Consider the following 18,056-nt stretch of genomic DNA (forward strand, 5'->3'; position numbering starts at 1 on the left):
TAACTTTCTCGAACATATCTCAATAAGAAAAATTTGAAATTGGGAAAATAGTATAGAAGATCTCTTGTACCAACTATGAGAGGTTTGACAAGCGCCAACTCTAAAGCTTTCTGCTTGGGAAGGTTGTGTGCAGTTCTTTTTCTTCGTGTTATTTTTCCAACTGGTTTTGGTGGCAAATTAAATGTCTGATGTGTATTGTCAAAATTTTTGCATGACCAGACCTTAACAAAATCAAGGGCCATAGTCCCAAGCAAATTAAAAGTCTCAGTAGACATGCAATTTTCAATTATGACATAAAACAGATGTACATATACAAATCGAACCTTCTGGACCAAAGACATGCAAGTGTGACACAAAAATGTTGCATGGACAAGATATTGGTTAACTTCATTTCCCAACAATGCTATGATATTTTCCTCTCCACTCTCGGTCAAGTCATTCCTATCACGTATGTTAACCAAAGATTCGTGACCGCTTTTGCAAAGATAACAACATCTCGATCTCAAATTGTAGCGTACAAAATTAAACGATGTTGAATGAATCTTCTCCAACAACTCGGTGGATGATGGGACAACACCACGTAAGTTTGAAGATGACCAGGCAGTCGGAAAATGGAAGACTTCTCTTCCAGGCTTCTTCGTCAATTCCATCGCAACGTGACTCTGAATCACCACTTCGTTAAGATGACTTTGTACATTAGCCATGTTGCAGACAAGATGGACACATGTCCAACAAAATTTCCATGTGTCGCAGTTAATGAACTTAAATATTAACTCTCCGTACAGAATACGAAATTTCTCTTTACAACTTTTATCAGTCGGGTCACCTGGAGGTATATCATCAATTCTGGTCAACTCCAACTTATTTTGCTTGCACAAAGAACAACGATCGCCTCTTTCTATCATTTTAAGGCACGTGCACCGATCGCGAATCAATAAAACGATCGTTATGTCAACAAGCAACTTTACAACGGACAATTTGCAATTCAGCAAAAATTGCAATATACCATCTTCCCCTTCCGGTTTTTAAAACAAAGGCGCGCTTTGTTATGAATATGATGGTTAAAATAATAAGGTCATAGGCGTAACATAGTTAATTAAAAGAGGAACAGAAAAAGCAATTTAAAAAAGCCCAAGCAAACAAGATTTGTTTTTAAATTGGTTAAAGATAAATAAATTTATGCTAAGGATGTAGGAGTATATTTATGAGAGTCTATCTACTATCCAAGTTGTTTATGCGTTTTTTTTTAAATTAAATTTTAAATTCGTTTATAGACTGTAGTCGAAGAAACCGCAAAAGCGCATTTTCTAAACCCAGATGAGAGCAGCCAGCCAGAAACACAAAGCTCTAAACGAACAAAATTTACCCCACAGAAATTTGTGAATAAATATAATGTTTTGCCATTTAGTGAAAAGTTTTAGATTATATTTACCAACCGGATACAAGCACCAAATTTTGCATGAAGCTTCCCAAGACCCTAACAAACAATTTCCGAAGGGTTACCACTTCCGAGGGTTTAGTGGGAACCCATTTTACGAGGGTTCTAAGCCCTGAAAATTGTCATTTTACCATTTTTCTTAGAAACTTGAATTTTACAAAATATTGTGAACTTAGCTGTAAATAATAAATTGCGTTGTTCAGCAAGTTGAATACTTAGTAATAATACAAGATTACAAGCAACTACATCAACAAACCTACCAAACTTCTGTATAGAATCATAATAATTTATTGAATTATGAGAGAAAAGTGGTAATTTACAGCTTTATGTACAGGGTGGTCAACTAAGAATGCGAGGTACTGTATCTGAGAATTTATCCATCGTAGAGGCTTGCGGTATAAAAATTTATTACTAAAACGGCGACGAGCAAAACCTGGAAAATATTTTTAAGTTTCTGAAATGACCGCTAGGGGGCGTAACTGCAATCTGGAATCTAAAAAAGTGATGTTTCTGTGAATTCCGCTATATTAACCTAATAAAAAAATGTCCGGAAGTTGACGATAATCCTGAACAATTTTTGTTTGACAATTTTTCCTGTATCTAAAAATGAAGTGGTGGGGGGGTATTCAAAGGTTTCAGTAAAGAACACCCTGTATCTTTGAAACGGCTTAGCCGATTTAAACAAACTCGGGTTAGTTCAAAAGAGCTATTCTTCAGCTACAAATATTATACTATTTGAAGTTTTGTTAGTTTCACATATCACCGCTTGAGGACTTTTTTCGACATTCCGACAGAAATGGTTAATTTTCTCAAAAAAATTAAATGCATTGGTTCGATTTTTTTTTAAAGAAAAATTCATACAGATTACTTCTTGGGCCCGAGTAATCGAGTTTGGTCTTTTTCTCAACAAAATTGGTGAATAAATACTTCATGATTTTGACATCATTTGGATACAAATATGTTGGTCACCAAAAATACACACAGATCACTTCTTAGGCATCGAAGAATCAAGTTTGGTCTTTTTCCCAAGGAAATTGGTGCATAAATAAGGATTTAAACCGATTTTGAGAGAAAGTGATACATGCCAAAGTTAATTTTTGATAGTTGCACTCATAAGCTCTCGTATATTAAAAACCTAAAAAAAAATCTGTAAATAAATATATATGTACAGGGTGGCCAACTAAGAATGCGAGGTACTGTATCTGAGAATCTATCCATCGTAGAGGCTTGCGGTAAAAAAATTTATTACTAAAACGGCCACGAGAAAAACCTGGAAAATATTTTTAAGTTTCGGCAATGGCCGCTAGGGGGCGTAACTGAAATTTGGAATCTAAAAAAGTGATTTTTCAGTGAATTCCGCTATATTCACCTATCAAAAAAATGTCCGGTCTTTAAAGTTAACGATAATGTGAACAATTTTTGTTTGACAATTTTTCCTGTATCTCTAAAAATGAAGTGGTGGGGGGTATTCAAAGGTTTCCGTAAAGAACACCCTGTATCTTCGAAACGGCTGAGCCGATTTAAACAAACTCGGGTTAGTTCAAAAGAGCTATTCTTCAGCTACAAATATTATAATATTTGAAGTTTTGTTAGTTTCACATATCGCCGCTTGAGGGCTTTTTTTGACATTCCGACAGAAATGGTTAATTTTCTCAAAAAAATGAAATGCATTGATTCGATTTTTTTTCACTTGTTAAGTAATTATTTGTTTGTTTGTTTGGTGGGACGAGATCAAGAAATGCGAAGGAGTTAAGAACTTTAGTTCGTTCTTTAAAGGAGTTCGGTTTCTTTTCATAAAGCATTTCAATTCCTTCTGCGAAGGAATTCCATTCCTTTGCCAAGGATTTCAATTCATTTTTAAAAAGGAATTCAATTCAATTTCAAAGGGCTTTGAGCTTAAGGCTTCGTAACTTTAAGCCTTTTTTAAAGGGCTTTGGAATTTTAAGCCCTTTTCGTGCTAAGAGGAATTTGAGCTTTCCATTCACCATTCCTCTTACACGGGGTTGAGGGCTTTGGAATGAAGCCCATGCTCTTTTATGATTTTTTTATTCAGATACTGCACTCTGTACAGATTCCTATATATTTATTTTATAGATATTCTCTAGGGTATTCTTCTAAAGGTGGAATTTCGTTGAGGCGTCCAGCGTTCGCCGTTCGCCGCAACATCCAGCCATGACACATTGCTGCAATGCTCGCCTGGAAGACGCAGCGGACCATCTCAACTGCTCATAGTGATGTTGACGTTCATGTCCCGACATATGTTTGAGCAGTAGACAGCGGGCCGATGCGTCTGCAGACCTTGCACGGATGCGTCTTCCAGACGAGCCCAAGCCCAAGCCCGGCGCACCGCGAACGTTGGACGCCGCAACGAAATCCAATCTTACGAGTATCTCAACAGATCATTAATGCAAGTTATAATTGCAAGGCACTTAAAGATAAAATCTTTTAGCTGCTTCTACAAAGAGAACACATTTTCTGAGGTAATTGTCCTAAAGCTTCCAGTAGAAAAAGCTGAGGGTCAAGACAACACTGGACTAACGCTTGTGCAAAATTAGTGACAGTGATAACGAACAAAATTTTACCTGTGCATAAACAAAGTAAAGACCATTCTCCTTAACCTTCACAGTACCACCATTCACTTCAAAGTGCTTGTCCATGTTTGCGGTATGTACCCATTCGTTAGCAGTCCAATCCACGTAAGTTGGATTCGTGTGTTGTAGGTGCCCATTTCCTAAAAACCAAAGATAGCTACATAATTGAAATGTAAAATGTCTTCACGACATTGAAGATTTAGTTTTTACTGTGAATTTCTATGTAGGTATAGGAAATAAAGTAACATTTGGCAATGTTCCAACGATGAAACGAAATGAATAAAGTAATTATATGATGAGCGTATGGTAAATGTCTTAACTCACAAGAAATGAATTTCACACCAAGAGGCGCCAAAATTAATATTTATGCACCTTGGCAAATACGTTACATACATAAGAAATAAAGATGATTACTTTTTAGAGTTAAAGGCTCATATAAGCCAGAGCCTCTGGGTTAATCATTAACAAATTTTCCTACTGCACAGGAACAGGAATGAAGGGCAATGGGGTTTTCCCTAGTGCCTCACGTCTGCTACCAAGAACTCATGGTACTTTATTAGAAATGGCAATGAAAGTAAGTGTGTACTCCATACCCCCCCCCCCCACCCCCGAGCTACACTCGCCGCAGTACTTTTTAGGAGAAGCGATATGATCTTTTTTTCACAAAAAAAATCATAAGACTCCTCAGGGTTAAACGTTTTGTAGAAGAAAGGTCTGGGAGTATGATTACCCATCAGCAATACACTCGCTAGCAAAGTACAATTCGATGACGATTTATTTTTGGGAGGCAGACGTCACATGGTGGCGCATCAGGCGAATAGTTATAAAATTTATGTTTAAAAAAACAATCCCATTTGGAAAAACTACGATTTACCGTAAATGTTTAATGAACATTTGAATATTGCTAATCGTCAATCATCTCGAAGCCGCATACTCAGACTCAGACTCCCACCAAGACTAATCATCGTAAATTCGAAAAATGTGGTTGCTTCAGATACAGGTTTTCTATTAGCTATATCAGTTTTGATACACCCGTTTAGTTTAAGTGACAGTTTTTTCACTACTCACTTATTGAATCACTATGAAGTTGTATTAAGTGAACTGTAACGTCCATTCCACGACAAAGTTTCACTAATGCTCAATAATGTAGCGAATATTCTAGAAATTCAGATAGTTATAAACGAATGCTGGTGTGATGCATTCTTTCCGGGAAAAATGACGTGTTTTGTTCTAGAATATTCTAGAGCGTTCGGAAGCATTCGAGAAAGACCGACGTTTTGCTATCGAGTTGTGCTTCAGGGGAGTTCTAACATCGATGCGAAATGAAGTATTAATCTCCCTCCCGTCCAATAAGGTAGGTATATTGCATTTGGATGGAGTACTTACCATTGTAATTTGTATGTTGTCCCAAAACGTATTTTGAAGTATCTCCCACAAGTTGAATTGCCGGAAATGAACGCACATGTACAGTACGTGGCTTCTCATCAAATATTTCTATATTATTTTTTTGTCTATGTCGATTTTTTCGACGTGGTTCAATTGGTTCTTCAAACGCAGCATCTTCCTAAAAGATCACTCTGAATTAACTATATTTATTATTGTAGGCACATGATTATTTTATTTGTGTGGGTGAGGGGAGCCATGGTAGAAACCTGGCACGAAACCAAAAATAATCCGTGAAAATTACAGGTTTCTAAATAAAAAATTTACCCCAACTGGTTCCCATTGTTGTCGACTTGATTTGGCTCGGCGTTTCCGCATCCGTCCTAACCGTTCAGGCTTAAAGTGCTCACCTGGCGGTGGTAGTGGCGCGGTTTGTAGTGACCTAAAATGGCAAAACCATTTTTTTAGCAAAAAATTTCTGAAGATCTGCGTATTTAGTTTGAAAACCGCAAAGGAGGTCCAGAAAATGTACATACCCTTGATTTTCGTCATCTTTTACTTTCACCCATGTTTCATGTTCTCCACGTTCAGTAATTTCATGCCTTACTAATGACGGAATTCCTGTATCTCTTTTATTTCTCGTCTTGTTTTCCTTGTTTTTGTCATGCGGTATTTCTGTTTGGTCCCCATCCGAAATATTGTCTTCTTCACTGTCTAGCAATGATGCCAAATTCTCATAGTTTATGTCGTAGTCGCTCTCGAATTGGGAATACAGCTGTAAAGGAATAAGAAGTAAAATACATCATAATACTAATTCTAAGATTTTTTCATTATATTGTGAGATTTTTCAATATAAACGTCATTTCTAATTGTGGTATTTCAGGGCATCTATAAGTAAACACCTCATTACCTACTGATATTTTGTTCATATAAGCACAGATTTGAGTGTTTAAATCTGTGATATAAGTACCAAAATTTTTCTGAAATTATCACTATTAATTTTCTTAGTCAAAATTCGCATTTCTTATGAGATTCGACGTTTTCATAACCAAGTTGGTTAATAAATAAATATTTTGTAGTTCCATGGCGCTTTGTTCATTTACCAACACGTCCAAGCGGCACATAACACATATTTTCTTTCTGGAGTTATAGTGACACTCTTAGACGGACAGATAGATAGAAAAGTTTTTCAACCAAAACACTTTGTAGCAGTTGTTACCATGCTAGGGTTGCAATACCTATAGCATGTAAAATAAGATTTGTTTTTTTTTACATAATTTTCGCACATAGGTATAGGCTACCTAGTGCAAAAAATTCCAGGACTCTAGGGCCATTCCCCTAGAAGTAGTTCGAAACGGCAGAAGTAGGTCTGGACGGATGGACGGACGGACGGACGGAATTCTTAAAAAATGCGCTAAAAAGTAGCTTAGTTATACGGCAACTAAAACTACCCTTTGTGACGTCCAACCTTGGAATACTGGATCATCTTCGACTAAGTCTCAAGGAATAGAAAACAAAATAGAAAACTAATACCCAAAGTTAGTTATAGTGATAGGTGATTTTATTAAAAAGTGTTATCTGCGTTTAATTAAATTTATTTAATAACATAATTTACTTAGCACGCCCTAAAACCCACCCTTAAGCTTCGACACGAACTTTAACTTAGCCCGACGCATATACTTGCCGTCTTGACACGCACTTGTCTGTGCGACTTAATAAACATTTTTTACCGCGCTCTCGATACTCGGCGACTCTAACGTAATTATCTTTTCTCGACGCGCTTCCAGCTTAGCGCTTTCGTGACTTGACGCTGAGTGTCCTTACTATACCTTCCACAGACGCAACCTTCTTACTATGTTCTCAGAAAAGCAATTAGCCCGGTACCTGATAACGAAACGGATCAAACTCGTCAAAACGATCACGTTATTGCGTCCTTTTCGCTTGTAATTCAAATTTAGCATTATTGCTCTTATTTATATCCTTACGCAATTTAAGTATCTTCTTTCTAATCCACTAGTTTAGATGTAAATTATTCCTGTAGTAAATTTGTTATTATATTTTGTAGCACAATTACCGAAACCAGACTGAACTAACCAATTTCAATTTTTTTAATTCAAATTTGGCGCCTTATTCAATTTCTGATAGTACCGACAATTTTTCATACTTTAAAGTTGGAGATCAAACTTACGTATTGCGCAGGCAAGGTAATGCGATTAAGTTCAAAAAGCGATATTTCCTATTGAGACTTGTAACAGCCATTAGGCCAATTTTTACCAGATTTTTTATAATTATATTAATTGAAGTGAAAAGGCTGGTGTTTTTTGGGAATTACGAATCTAATTATTGTGGATTAGAGTAAAAGCATTTTTGGAGTCTTTAATCGTCGATCCAAAACCCATACCCGAACAATTTCTTTTACTTAACTCTTTGTTTTGCCGTTGGAAACCATTCCAGTGTTACAGGTGTCTTATACGATATACCTTTGTCTTGTTGCTAGAGTGCCCGCTTTGTACCTTTCCGCATTTAATGCTATCCCTTCTTTAAGTTTATCTTGCTCGCGCAGTTGTATTTCTTTCCCCTTAGTAAAGATTCTGCTTTCGCATTGCTTACATGCACTTATCTTTTGGTACGCCATTACTTTTTTGACTTCGTGTCTACCGTAAGGGATTTATTGTTTTGGCTTTACCATATTATCTTTGGAGTGGGTTTCTCTCTTTCTTCTGATGTCTGTGGTGGCTCCATTGAATCGTTTTTACGGATGAGGTATGTTAAATTATTACGCAGCATTTTTCTCATTATATGTTTTTTACGGCTTTACCTTCGCTCAAGTTTAACCGTCTCTCATTGAATTTTCTTTTGGATTACCTTTTACATTGTATCTACGTGGGCATTACCTACACCGTATGTGGATAAGATTTTATTTGGACCCGCCATCTTATCGAGGATTGGTTTTGGCGCGTCAACTGATAGATGAGTTTCTACATTACCGGCAGATTTTATCGTCATTTCAGTTAAGCTAAACATGTGATTCTACCTGTGACCTATTTACATGAAATTTGTTTACACCTGAATATTTCAAAATAGTTCGTAAGTGCAAGATTAACGATCTTGTAAATCGCTCCGTTATACCTGATACTACGTGCTTTGTTTTTGTCGCTACTGAAGATTTGACTGTACCGATTTTGTTTACGTTCTTTCTGATTGCTACGAACATTCATTTCTGTTAGTTTGATTACATTGTATTCTTCAGATCAGCTGTGTTATACCGATATTAGCTACCGTGAATTATTTTGAAAATTACCGGCTTTGTCCGATGACGATATTTACAATTTTTGGGTTATGTTGTTTGTTTACTCCGAAGAGTTTGCTTGTATTAGCTTGTTTATATTTCGAATTAATAATATTGCACTGCTATTGAATAGAAGAATTAGTTATTTGTGCATCGTATCGTATATTTCTTGAATTACACGCCAGGTTTATGCTTTTGCTAGTGTCAATTCTTTCGATTTATTGATTCTTTTTGTGTATTAATTACACCGATTGCCTCCGTGTCAGACGTTAGCATTGTCATTTCGCAATATTTTACATGCAGCGCGATTCACTACCTCTTTTATTTGTTTGTTTGTTTTGTTTGTGTTGGTGTGTGTGAAACCTTTTTTGATATTAATACTTTCCGACTACGTGTTGATCCCTTTTTTTTACGAAGAATTAATTTAAATTTAAATATTGACACTGCAATGTTCTATTTGCAATATGTTTTTGAGATCATTTAATTAAATCACCATCGAGTGTGACGTCAATTATTGTTTATGTTATGTTCTATCCCTATCAAGTATATTCCTTTAGCTTTTCAAGACCAGATCAAGGATCTTTTTAATTAGTCTGTGCTAGTGTCTGTGTAATTTCCTCCTGTAACAGCTCAAAAACCATGCCTGTCTTTCCTGGCCCACCTCTGCGGTTCTGAACTATACATTTAGAGGAATTGTCCTAGAAGCCTAGATTTTTTTGCAATAAAAGTAGCCTATACCTTGAAAGTGTGCCAGGCGGATTTCAAATTTTGTGGCCTCAAGCGGGGGGCATCGTCATGAATTTTTTCCCGAGATACAAGTAAAACGTGCACACACGCGCCGACCAATTTGCCTCATATATACCATGTAAAACTTTTGAAAATTGGGGGAGGGGGGGGGGCAAACACACGTTCTGTACTTCATGGTATTCTAATGAAAGATCTCATCGAAAGGAATTGGGTTCTAGCCAGTATAACCTTCCTCCACGTCTCCTTTTCGAGATCAAAAAGGGAGTGTGGGGGATGGTTTAGAGATGGGTTTTATCTTGATATTTTAATTAAAGGAACTGTTTTCAACCAACCACAGTGCTCCTCCCCGACCCCATATGATTGATGGTTATAATTCCTCATCTTTCAAGCGCATTGCGTTGAAGGAGTTCTGCTGCCGATGTAAAAACTTAAGCGTGAATATCTCGAAAACAGAAGGCAATGTTGCGGGGCTCTTCTTGCATTATACAGTGTACATTTTGAATGTGTGCCACGTGGCCTTTAAATGTTGATGTGTAAAAAGCCCCGTCCCGACTCCCGATTAATATCTACCAAGAAGCGAAACATGCTACTACCTTATAACTCAATCTTTACCAAGCTATTTTGGTTTCAAAAATGCGCTTTTAACTGCACAAGAGTTGTGCACAATTTACACTTGTGTTTAGTTTCTTTGAAGGGTAAACTGACTGCTTATTCAAAAATTAACTGTCATTTTCTGTTCAAAATTATTAAAACATTGCCTGTTCAAAAGAAGTGAGTCATAAAACCAGTACCTAACCAATAAGCGACGGTGGACGTGGGGATTACAGTGGAGATGTTATGACCAGATGTTTTGAATGGAGACTTTAACAAAGTACCAAGTAGTCTAGCAAATAAACCATTTTCAGCTTCAAATAAAACTTGTTTGGTTTCAATAATTACTCAAAACATGTTGCAGATAAATGAAACTGATGAGTGTTTGAAGAAATTCGAATGTTATTCGAAAATCTCCACACATTTGGTAGCGAAATTAGTTCTTAAGAATAATTAAGCAGTTACTAAATTAGTTATTTGAAGAAACTTTTTGAAATGTAAAGATACTCGCGTACGCAAATATAACAAACGTGTCTATCTATCAATGACTCAAACTTATATTATCATTAAGAAGGAAGCGGTCATTTCGTGCTCACCAATCTTCATCTGGGTTTGGTTAGTCACACACAAAGGCCAATTATAGGTTCGGAGAAATTGCAAATAAGACCAACGTTCAATTTAGTAATGACGATCATTTATTAACACAGTGCCGGCTTCGTGTTTTTGTTTAAATTAGATACCTATTTTCCTTAGACGCGCCTGAAATGAAATGAAATAATAAACACTTGAACACATGTTAGCTTGTGGTATACGTTTTTAACATAGCATCACATAGAAGTAATCTCGCCTCAAATTTAAAGTTCAATGAACAACCAACAAAAAAATGAAAACGTAAATTAGACCAAAAATACATATATACTGCACTTACTTCCTCATTTTCGAAGTCTTTTAAATCATCAATTAAATGGGAATCTTCCCTGTTGTGTCTTAATTGATTTATTTCCCATCGTAGATTCGCCACTTCCTCTTCTACATGCTTTAATCGTAAAAAGGCACACACAGATATTATTAAAGATGATATTAAAATAAGGGTCGCACAAGCGCTGACTATTACTTTTATTTTTGCATTAGTACTGATATTCCTATCGAGAAGGGGCGCAGAGGATGTCATTTCTTTATTTTTAAAAGCAAGTAAACTATCTACGATCATAATGATAAAATTTTCACCCGTAAAATGTGGTTGCTTGTAATTGTAGGAAGACACTACTTGTAAATGAACTATTTTTACTACAATACTTAAGTTTCGCGGAAAAGGCATGCGCGATACAGAGAGTATGAACAATATTATTAAACAATTTTGATATGTTTACTTAGTGAGCTTTTGGATTACATCTAAAATTAATTATGATGTACCCTTTCTACGGTTCGAACTGACATTTGAATGATTTCTTCTAAGTGTGCAATTGTGGACTACAATTCTTTTTGGAAGTGGCGGCAAACTCGATGCGTATGTTCGTTCTTTTGCAGGGTTACCAGGCGTCCTCTTTTTAACATTGCGTCCGGGATCTGGGAACTTTTGCGGAAATTAAAGAAAAAGATCTTAGCATTTGATGAACCATTTCAAATTACAATATACGTATACCCCCATTAGTTCATCATAAGGTCCCTAATTACTAAGTGCGCTGTCTACGTCAAAAAAAGCACATGTGAGACAAGCTCGACTCACATAAGTAGATATAAAGTATAGGTACATTTTTTTGGCTACATTTCCTGTATTTAATCTAAGTTTGGAAGGTATCCAGTCCCCCCCCCCCCCAGTGGTCACCCTTTTTGGTTGAGAAAAAACCCTACTTTTGCATATATGTATCTACTCAAAGACGGGCTTTACACTTTTACATTTAGTAGCAATTTACCTACATGAATCATCGTAATGCAAATTCCAGCGAATGTGTCTAATCGACAATCTGATATGTAATTTTAATTTACGCCATATCTACAAACGGCATGTGCAAATGACATTAGCTTCTTTAAATAGCCATCAAAGCGATTCTTTGTTTAGTTCCCTACATACATTAATGCAGTGTGAAGTAAGTAGTTAATGAATAATCTTGGAACCAAATTATACATATGTATATGTAACTATTATATTTCGGTAAATAAAATATAGTATCCCCATCCCCGAGCCGAATCACTACGAAAACGAAGCATATTGCCATATTTTCCAAAAATTCTTTTTTAGCGTAACAACAAAGTTGAGGTAATGCTTATGTGCTCGATTTTCCATCGTCTGTCTGTCTGTTCCATCAAGATCCTTCGGATTTTCGCTAATTGATAGCGGCTGTGGTCTATATTTGCCCGTTACTCATCATTTACACTTATGCGGCAACACCCATCACAAATGGATTTTGAAAAATTTTTTATTACTGAAAATCGAACATTGAAAACACATCCAACCTAGTCTTAATGGGAACCACTCTAATGGGCACTTTGATATGTTTACACTAGCGGCGTTGACGAAAGCTGAATCATACGTCAACTAAAAGAGTCATATAACGACGGTAAATTGTATTCAAATAAATCTGCAGCTTGCGGCATTGCCGGTAGACTGTGGCCATCTAAATGGATGTCTTTTTGCTCATTTTCTAGACCTAGAATATGAGTGCATGTACAGTACAGTTTGTGACATCAAAGGTAATCAATAAAATGTCTGTTAGTAGGTAGTTGCGTAGATCAACCTCCCAGGGAATTCTATTACTTAATTAATCTATCCCCGGTAACAGAATGTCAGAGCTGAGAGAAATGCGAGAGGTAGGTAATGGAACCGGTAGTTTCAGTTCTAAGGGGTAAAAAATGTAATTCTACCAACCATTAAACTAGTCTAGGTACCTATATAATGATTGTGCAAAGTGAATTGCATGTATGACAATTTACTTTGTTGGCTCAACACATATCTGGGAATACTAGCAAATCAGTAAAAATGCTTCCTTTTCAACGTCGAAGCAGCGGTGCCTTAGAAAAATTCTGCATCTGTTTCATTCAACTCGCGTAATTAGGTATAATAGTCGTAGTCCAGGAGGCAGCGACATTTTTTCTGCACTCATTTCTACAAAGCTGATATTCTGCCATTTTATTGTTTTGATAGTGCAAGTAAACAAAACAAAACGGTAGTCTACCGCGTCGGCGGTGTTGCCTAAATTTGCAACAATGTTCTGAACATGTTAATAAATAATATGTACATGCCTCATTTCTACAAGAATGAAAGTTTGTACAGTAATTAAGTATACCTAAAAATGAAGTATGGTAATAGTCTACCGAGCTGGAAGCGTTGCTATCACAAGTCTACCATCCACGCAAGATGCATAAAAAATTATTCGATTGAACTTATTTCTACAAAGATGAAATTTTTATTGGAAAAAGTTGATGCCATAAAAAACCAAAAAAAAATGGTCTACCGATCGCGTGATGTTGCCAAGGTCTCGGCAGACCCGCTGGAAGGTACGGTCACAGCTTACTTAGTAAGTAAGCTGTGGTACGGTTTTCCGAGCGCAACTCCTGCACTGCTCTGCTAAAAGTACCTCTAAATTATTATACAGGGTGATTCCTATAGTACCTGCCACCGTTTGGGAGCGTATAGGGGGTGCCTAGGGGAGTATTTTGATATAGGACACTTGGGGTCGGAAATCTAAAATAAGGGCGCCAGAACCAAATTTATCTTCTGGAATTTCACGCCTGTATGTAGGCAACCCAACCGACCGACGTTTCGCGCGGAGCGATGCAGAGCGAGTTAGCGCGAGGAAGCGACATGGGAGGGAAGGAGGGAAAACGACAGTCAAAAGCAATAACGTTTACAAGTGTTCAACGTGGCCACCGTTGTTCTCAATGCACTTCCTACATCTAGCCAACTATTATTATACTATTGCCATAGTGTTTATTCACTTGATACGCGTCGTTGCAGACGGGATTTCGTGGGTTTAAACAAAATTCTGATCAAGTGTCAGCCACACATCGCCGCCTGAGATCGCTCCGTGTGCACCGCCGGCCGGTTGGGTTGCCTACCTACAGGCGCGAAATTCCAGAAGGTAAATTTGGCTCTGGCACCCTTATTTTAGATTTCCGACCCCAAGTGTCCTATATCAAAATACTCCCCTACGCACCACCTACACGCTCCCAAACGGTGGCAGGTACTATAGGAATCACCCTGTATACACGAGCATAAAATAAAAATATTTCAAAATCGAACATAGGCAACTAACATGGGAAAAAGGTTTTTTTGCAAATCGTTGCTCCCCATGATAACTTAGGTCTTAGCAGGTTTATAATGACACCAATCGAAAGAACATTTTTTTTCTTTATCTAATGATATACGAATTAGTTCATTTTCAGTTGTATTTCTCTTTATTAACGGATTGTTTATAATTTTGTGTTGCTGTCTGTCCGTCTGTCTGTTCATCTGTCCGTGTGCACGATAATTCATAACTGAATAATATCTGTCACTTTATGTGTGCGGCGAGGTGGCGTGAGCGGGCGAGCGCTTGGCGTTTTCGTGCGACTTTGAGCGGAGAATGCGTTTGTCTTTGTGCGAGTAAAGTCTGCCATTTTTATTAAACATTTACAACAAAGCGAATCTTATTTTATTTACAACATTGGGAAAAGAAGAAGAGATACACATTGACATTCGCTATTTTGTGTCAACATTTAATGGTACTGTTCATAGAAAATCGTGAACAAAAGTACCAGTTTCCATACGATTTTTTGACAAAAAAAAACCCGGTAATTTGATAACTATGCAAAAAATTTAACTGACTAACCTGTTGAGAAGCGAGATGTTTTAGTTTTCAGTCTATGAATTTAAACGTTTTTCGTATTTAACTTTTTTCTCAAAGTTTTCAACTTGTAGGTACCTATGTAATATTACTACTAGGTAATTTTTGTGGTGATGGCATTTTCAAAATTTCTGTACATAAAGTCGAATTTGTGGTTGAATTGGAGTTTTCGCAAAAAATGTTGGAATGGGGTGGAATACGTCTCGTTTCTTTGAACGTGTGATTGCAGTATGAGGTAGAAGGGCCATCTTCTTTGTAATTTAAATCATTTTAATGATAAAAAATAACATGGTTACCTTGTTTTGAGTAAGGCAAATGAATTGAATTGATTGTCAATAACTTTCGATTGCCACTTTTGTAAATATCACATGAATTAAAGTGATTTTATATTTTAATTCTTCATCGTCTAGCCCGGCAATAACAGAATTTCCACAATTTATTTTCCTTGCCGTCATTCGAGGTTTGTTTTTGATAGGAAATTTAAAATAACTAATGTTTTTAGTTTTCATTATTTTATCAAAAATTCGTTAATAACTCCAATTAAGTACCAAAACCATGTTGAGCCATGAAAATTTTCTAAAGAATTGACACAGACGTAGTGGGACGCTCATTAAAATTCATGGAAAACAAATATCGCGTAGGTACAGTAAATATTTCCGCCGTCGTTTATTATAAATTGTTACACTTATGAAATAAAATACGAATAAGTTCACTCCGATCAATTTATTACGATTTACAAAATAATCGGTCCAACTCTATCGTGGTTACAATTACGACTAACCTATAGTTTTACACACCCTTTCGACCCTGCTACCCAGACGGGTTTTTATGCTTCCTTCTTTCATAGAACATTTAGTTAAAACAAAGACAGTAAATAATCCCTTATGTCAGTATTCTAATTAAATTACCCTTAACGAAAAATATAAAATGCCTAGACGAGAATAGGTCCTTTGTTAACTACTTACATTCTAGTTTCTTAACTGCTATTTATTACCTATACTAATTATACTTATTTATATTAGGAGGGCACACACTAGTAATAAAATGCTTTTTCCTCAGTGAGTAAATTTCACAAAAAAAATTATTGACAGTTGTCATAAACTGATATGGATTTCGAATTGAATAACGAATAACGAATTTTTGATAAAAAAATCCGATACAACTGAATACCGAAATTCGAACGATCCTCGAGATCACGCATCCATCATTTTTACAACGCGCGGACGCGCCTTAAGGGGTTGATTCTGTCCCGCCAGATCGGAATAGCTTGTAAAACAAATTGTTTGAAACGGAGTTAGTTTGACTTTTATTCGAGGTGCCTAGATCCAAAATTTCGCTTAAAAATCTTAACAAAAAAACAAGATTGCGCATGCGCAAAACATTTTTTTTGATTCGGCGTTAGTTTTACTTTTAATCGAGGTAAATAAAGAAAATTGGGATTGTGCAAATGCAAAAGTTGGGTTGCGCGTGCGCAATTTTTTTGTATTCATCTGCATAGTTACCTGGTGCTTAAGGGACATTTACTAACACAGAAAACTGGGCATTCACATGTTCTTTGTAACAAGAATTATAAAAGAAGCACTTTTTTGGAGATTTGAGCAGTTTTTGGGCTGTAATTTGTTGCCCCGTTAGTCTACGTAGCTGAAAACGACCTTTCTTATGGCTTAAGAATAGCTGTTTCAATTTTCAAAGCGATTGGACTTTTCTATACAAAGTTATTCAGTTATGAGTTATCGTGCACACGGACAGACGAACAGACGGACGGACAGACAACAATACAAAATTATAAACAATCTCGAGGATCGTTAATAATGAGAAATACAACTGAAAATGAAACTAATTCGTATATCATTAGATAAAGTAAAAAAATCTTCTTTCGATTGGTGTCATTATAAACCCGCTAAGACCTAAATTATTAAACATGGGGAGCAACAATCTGCAAAAAACCTTTTTCACATTTTAATTGCCTATGTTCGTTTTTGAAATATTTTTATTTTATGCCCGTGTATATAATAATTTAGAGGTACTTTTAGCAGAGCAGTGCAGGAGCTGCGCTCGGAAAATCGTACCTTCCAGCGTGTCTACCGAGACCTTAGCAACATCACGCGATCGGTAGAGTCAATGAAGGATAAAACCTGCCCCTCCCCAACCCCCTCTTTTGATAAAGGGTCGGAAAGAAGGGCGGTAGTGGCCAAAAAACAGTTTCTTTTGTTGAAATCTTTAATTAGAATTTAGAATACAATGCAAGATGATAAAATTAATTTCTATCCCCTCTCCCCGGTCACCTACTGATCTCGAAAAGGAGTCGCGTAGGAAAGTTATAGTTTGTGAGACCTTTAATTAGAATACCATGAAGGGTAGAACGTGCCCCCCCCCTCCCATTCTCAAAAATTTTACTTGGCACCAATAAAGGCATGCGTATGCAAAGTATGAGACAAAGTTATGTACGTTTTACTTTCAAAAACAGTATCTCAGGGAATAATGTATGCCCCCCCCCCTCCTCCATAGAAACGGCGAAATTTGATAACCGTCTGGCACACCTTGAAGGTATATGTAGCATATACGTAGCGTATTTCAAAAAACTCCAGGACTCTAGGACCATTCCCATAAAAGTAGTTCAAAATCGGAGAAGTGGGTCCGGACGGACGGACAAAACGCAAACAATAGCACGTTTTTTTCATTCTTAAAAAATGGGTTAAACACGATGTTTCAGGCCTTGCCTAGGCGTGACCATTGTGAGATTTCACTCTCTTTTTAAACTCCGTTTTGTTCGTTTAAGGTCTCCAAATCATCCTCGGTCAGTGCCGATGGGCGCCGTCAAGGACTTGAAGCTGGTCAAGTCTAGGCAAGACCTGAAATATATCGTTGTTTACCCTTCGGAGGAAAAACGTTGAGTATTTCATGTCTGTGCCGACGGCTTGACCACAGTAGACGTGTATGGTTTGTGACGACGGGGAAAGGCGCACTGTGAAATAAAGTAAAATCATGAAATCCCACTTTTCCTCTATAAGTAATAAACAGATGATTGAGATGTGCTTGACTTTTTCTTCTTATCGCCGAGAGCTCAGTTCAGTGTAAAGGGTCTAATGCACGCTCCGATACACGTGACAAATTCTAAGCCGATTGTCGAACGGAGCTTTTATCCGTCTTAGAACCAAACTCTGGCCAAAAAGGGAGGAGATGAGTTCCATCTT

At 36.9% G+C, this 18,056-nt stretch overlaps 1 protein-coding gene across 1 annotated transcript in view; it reads right to left on the reverse strand.

Moving 5' to 3' along the window:
- Nucleotides 1–6,054: 6,054 nt before the first annotated feature.
- The window catches only part of LOC116165932 (chondroitin sulfate proteoglycan 4), a 60,305-nt gene continuing 48,303 nt past the window's right edge, over nt 6,055–18,056 (reverse strand). The window contains exon 13 of the transcript XR_004144216.1: nt 6,055–6,187. The gene's annotated coding sequence lies outside the window, so the exon portion shown is untranslated. The remainder of the gene's footprint in view (nt 6,188–18,056) is intronic.

The sequence above is a fragment of the Photinus pyralis genome, unplaced genomic scaffold (genome assembly GCF_008802855.1).
Source record: "Photinus pyralis isolate 1611_PpyrPB1 unplaced genomic scaffold, Ppyr1.3 Ppyr1.4_LG3a, whole genome shotgun sequence".
NCBI classification, from domain to species: Eukaryota; Metazoa; Arthropoda; class Insecta; order Coleoptera; family Lampyridae; genus Photinus; species Photinus pyralis.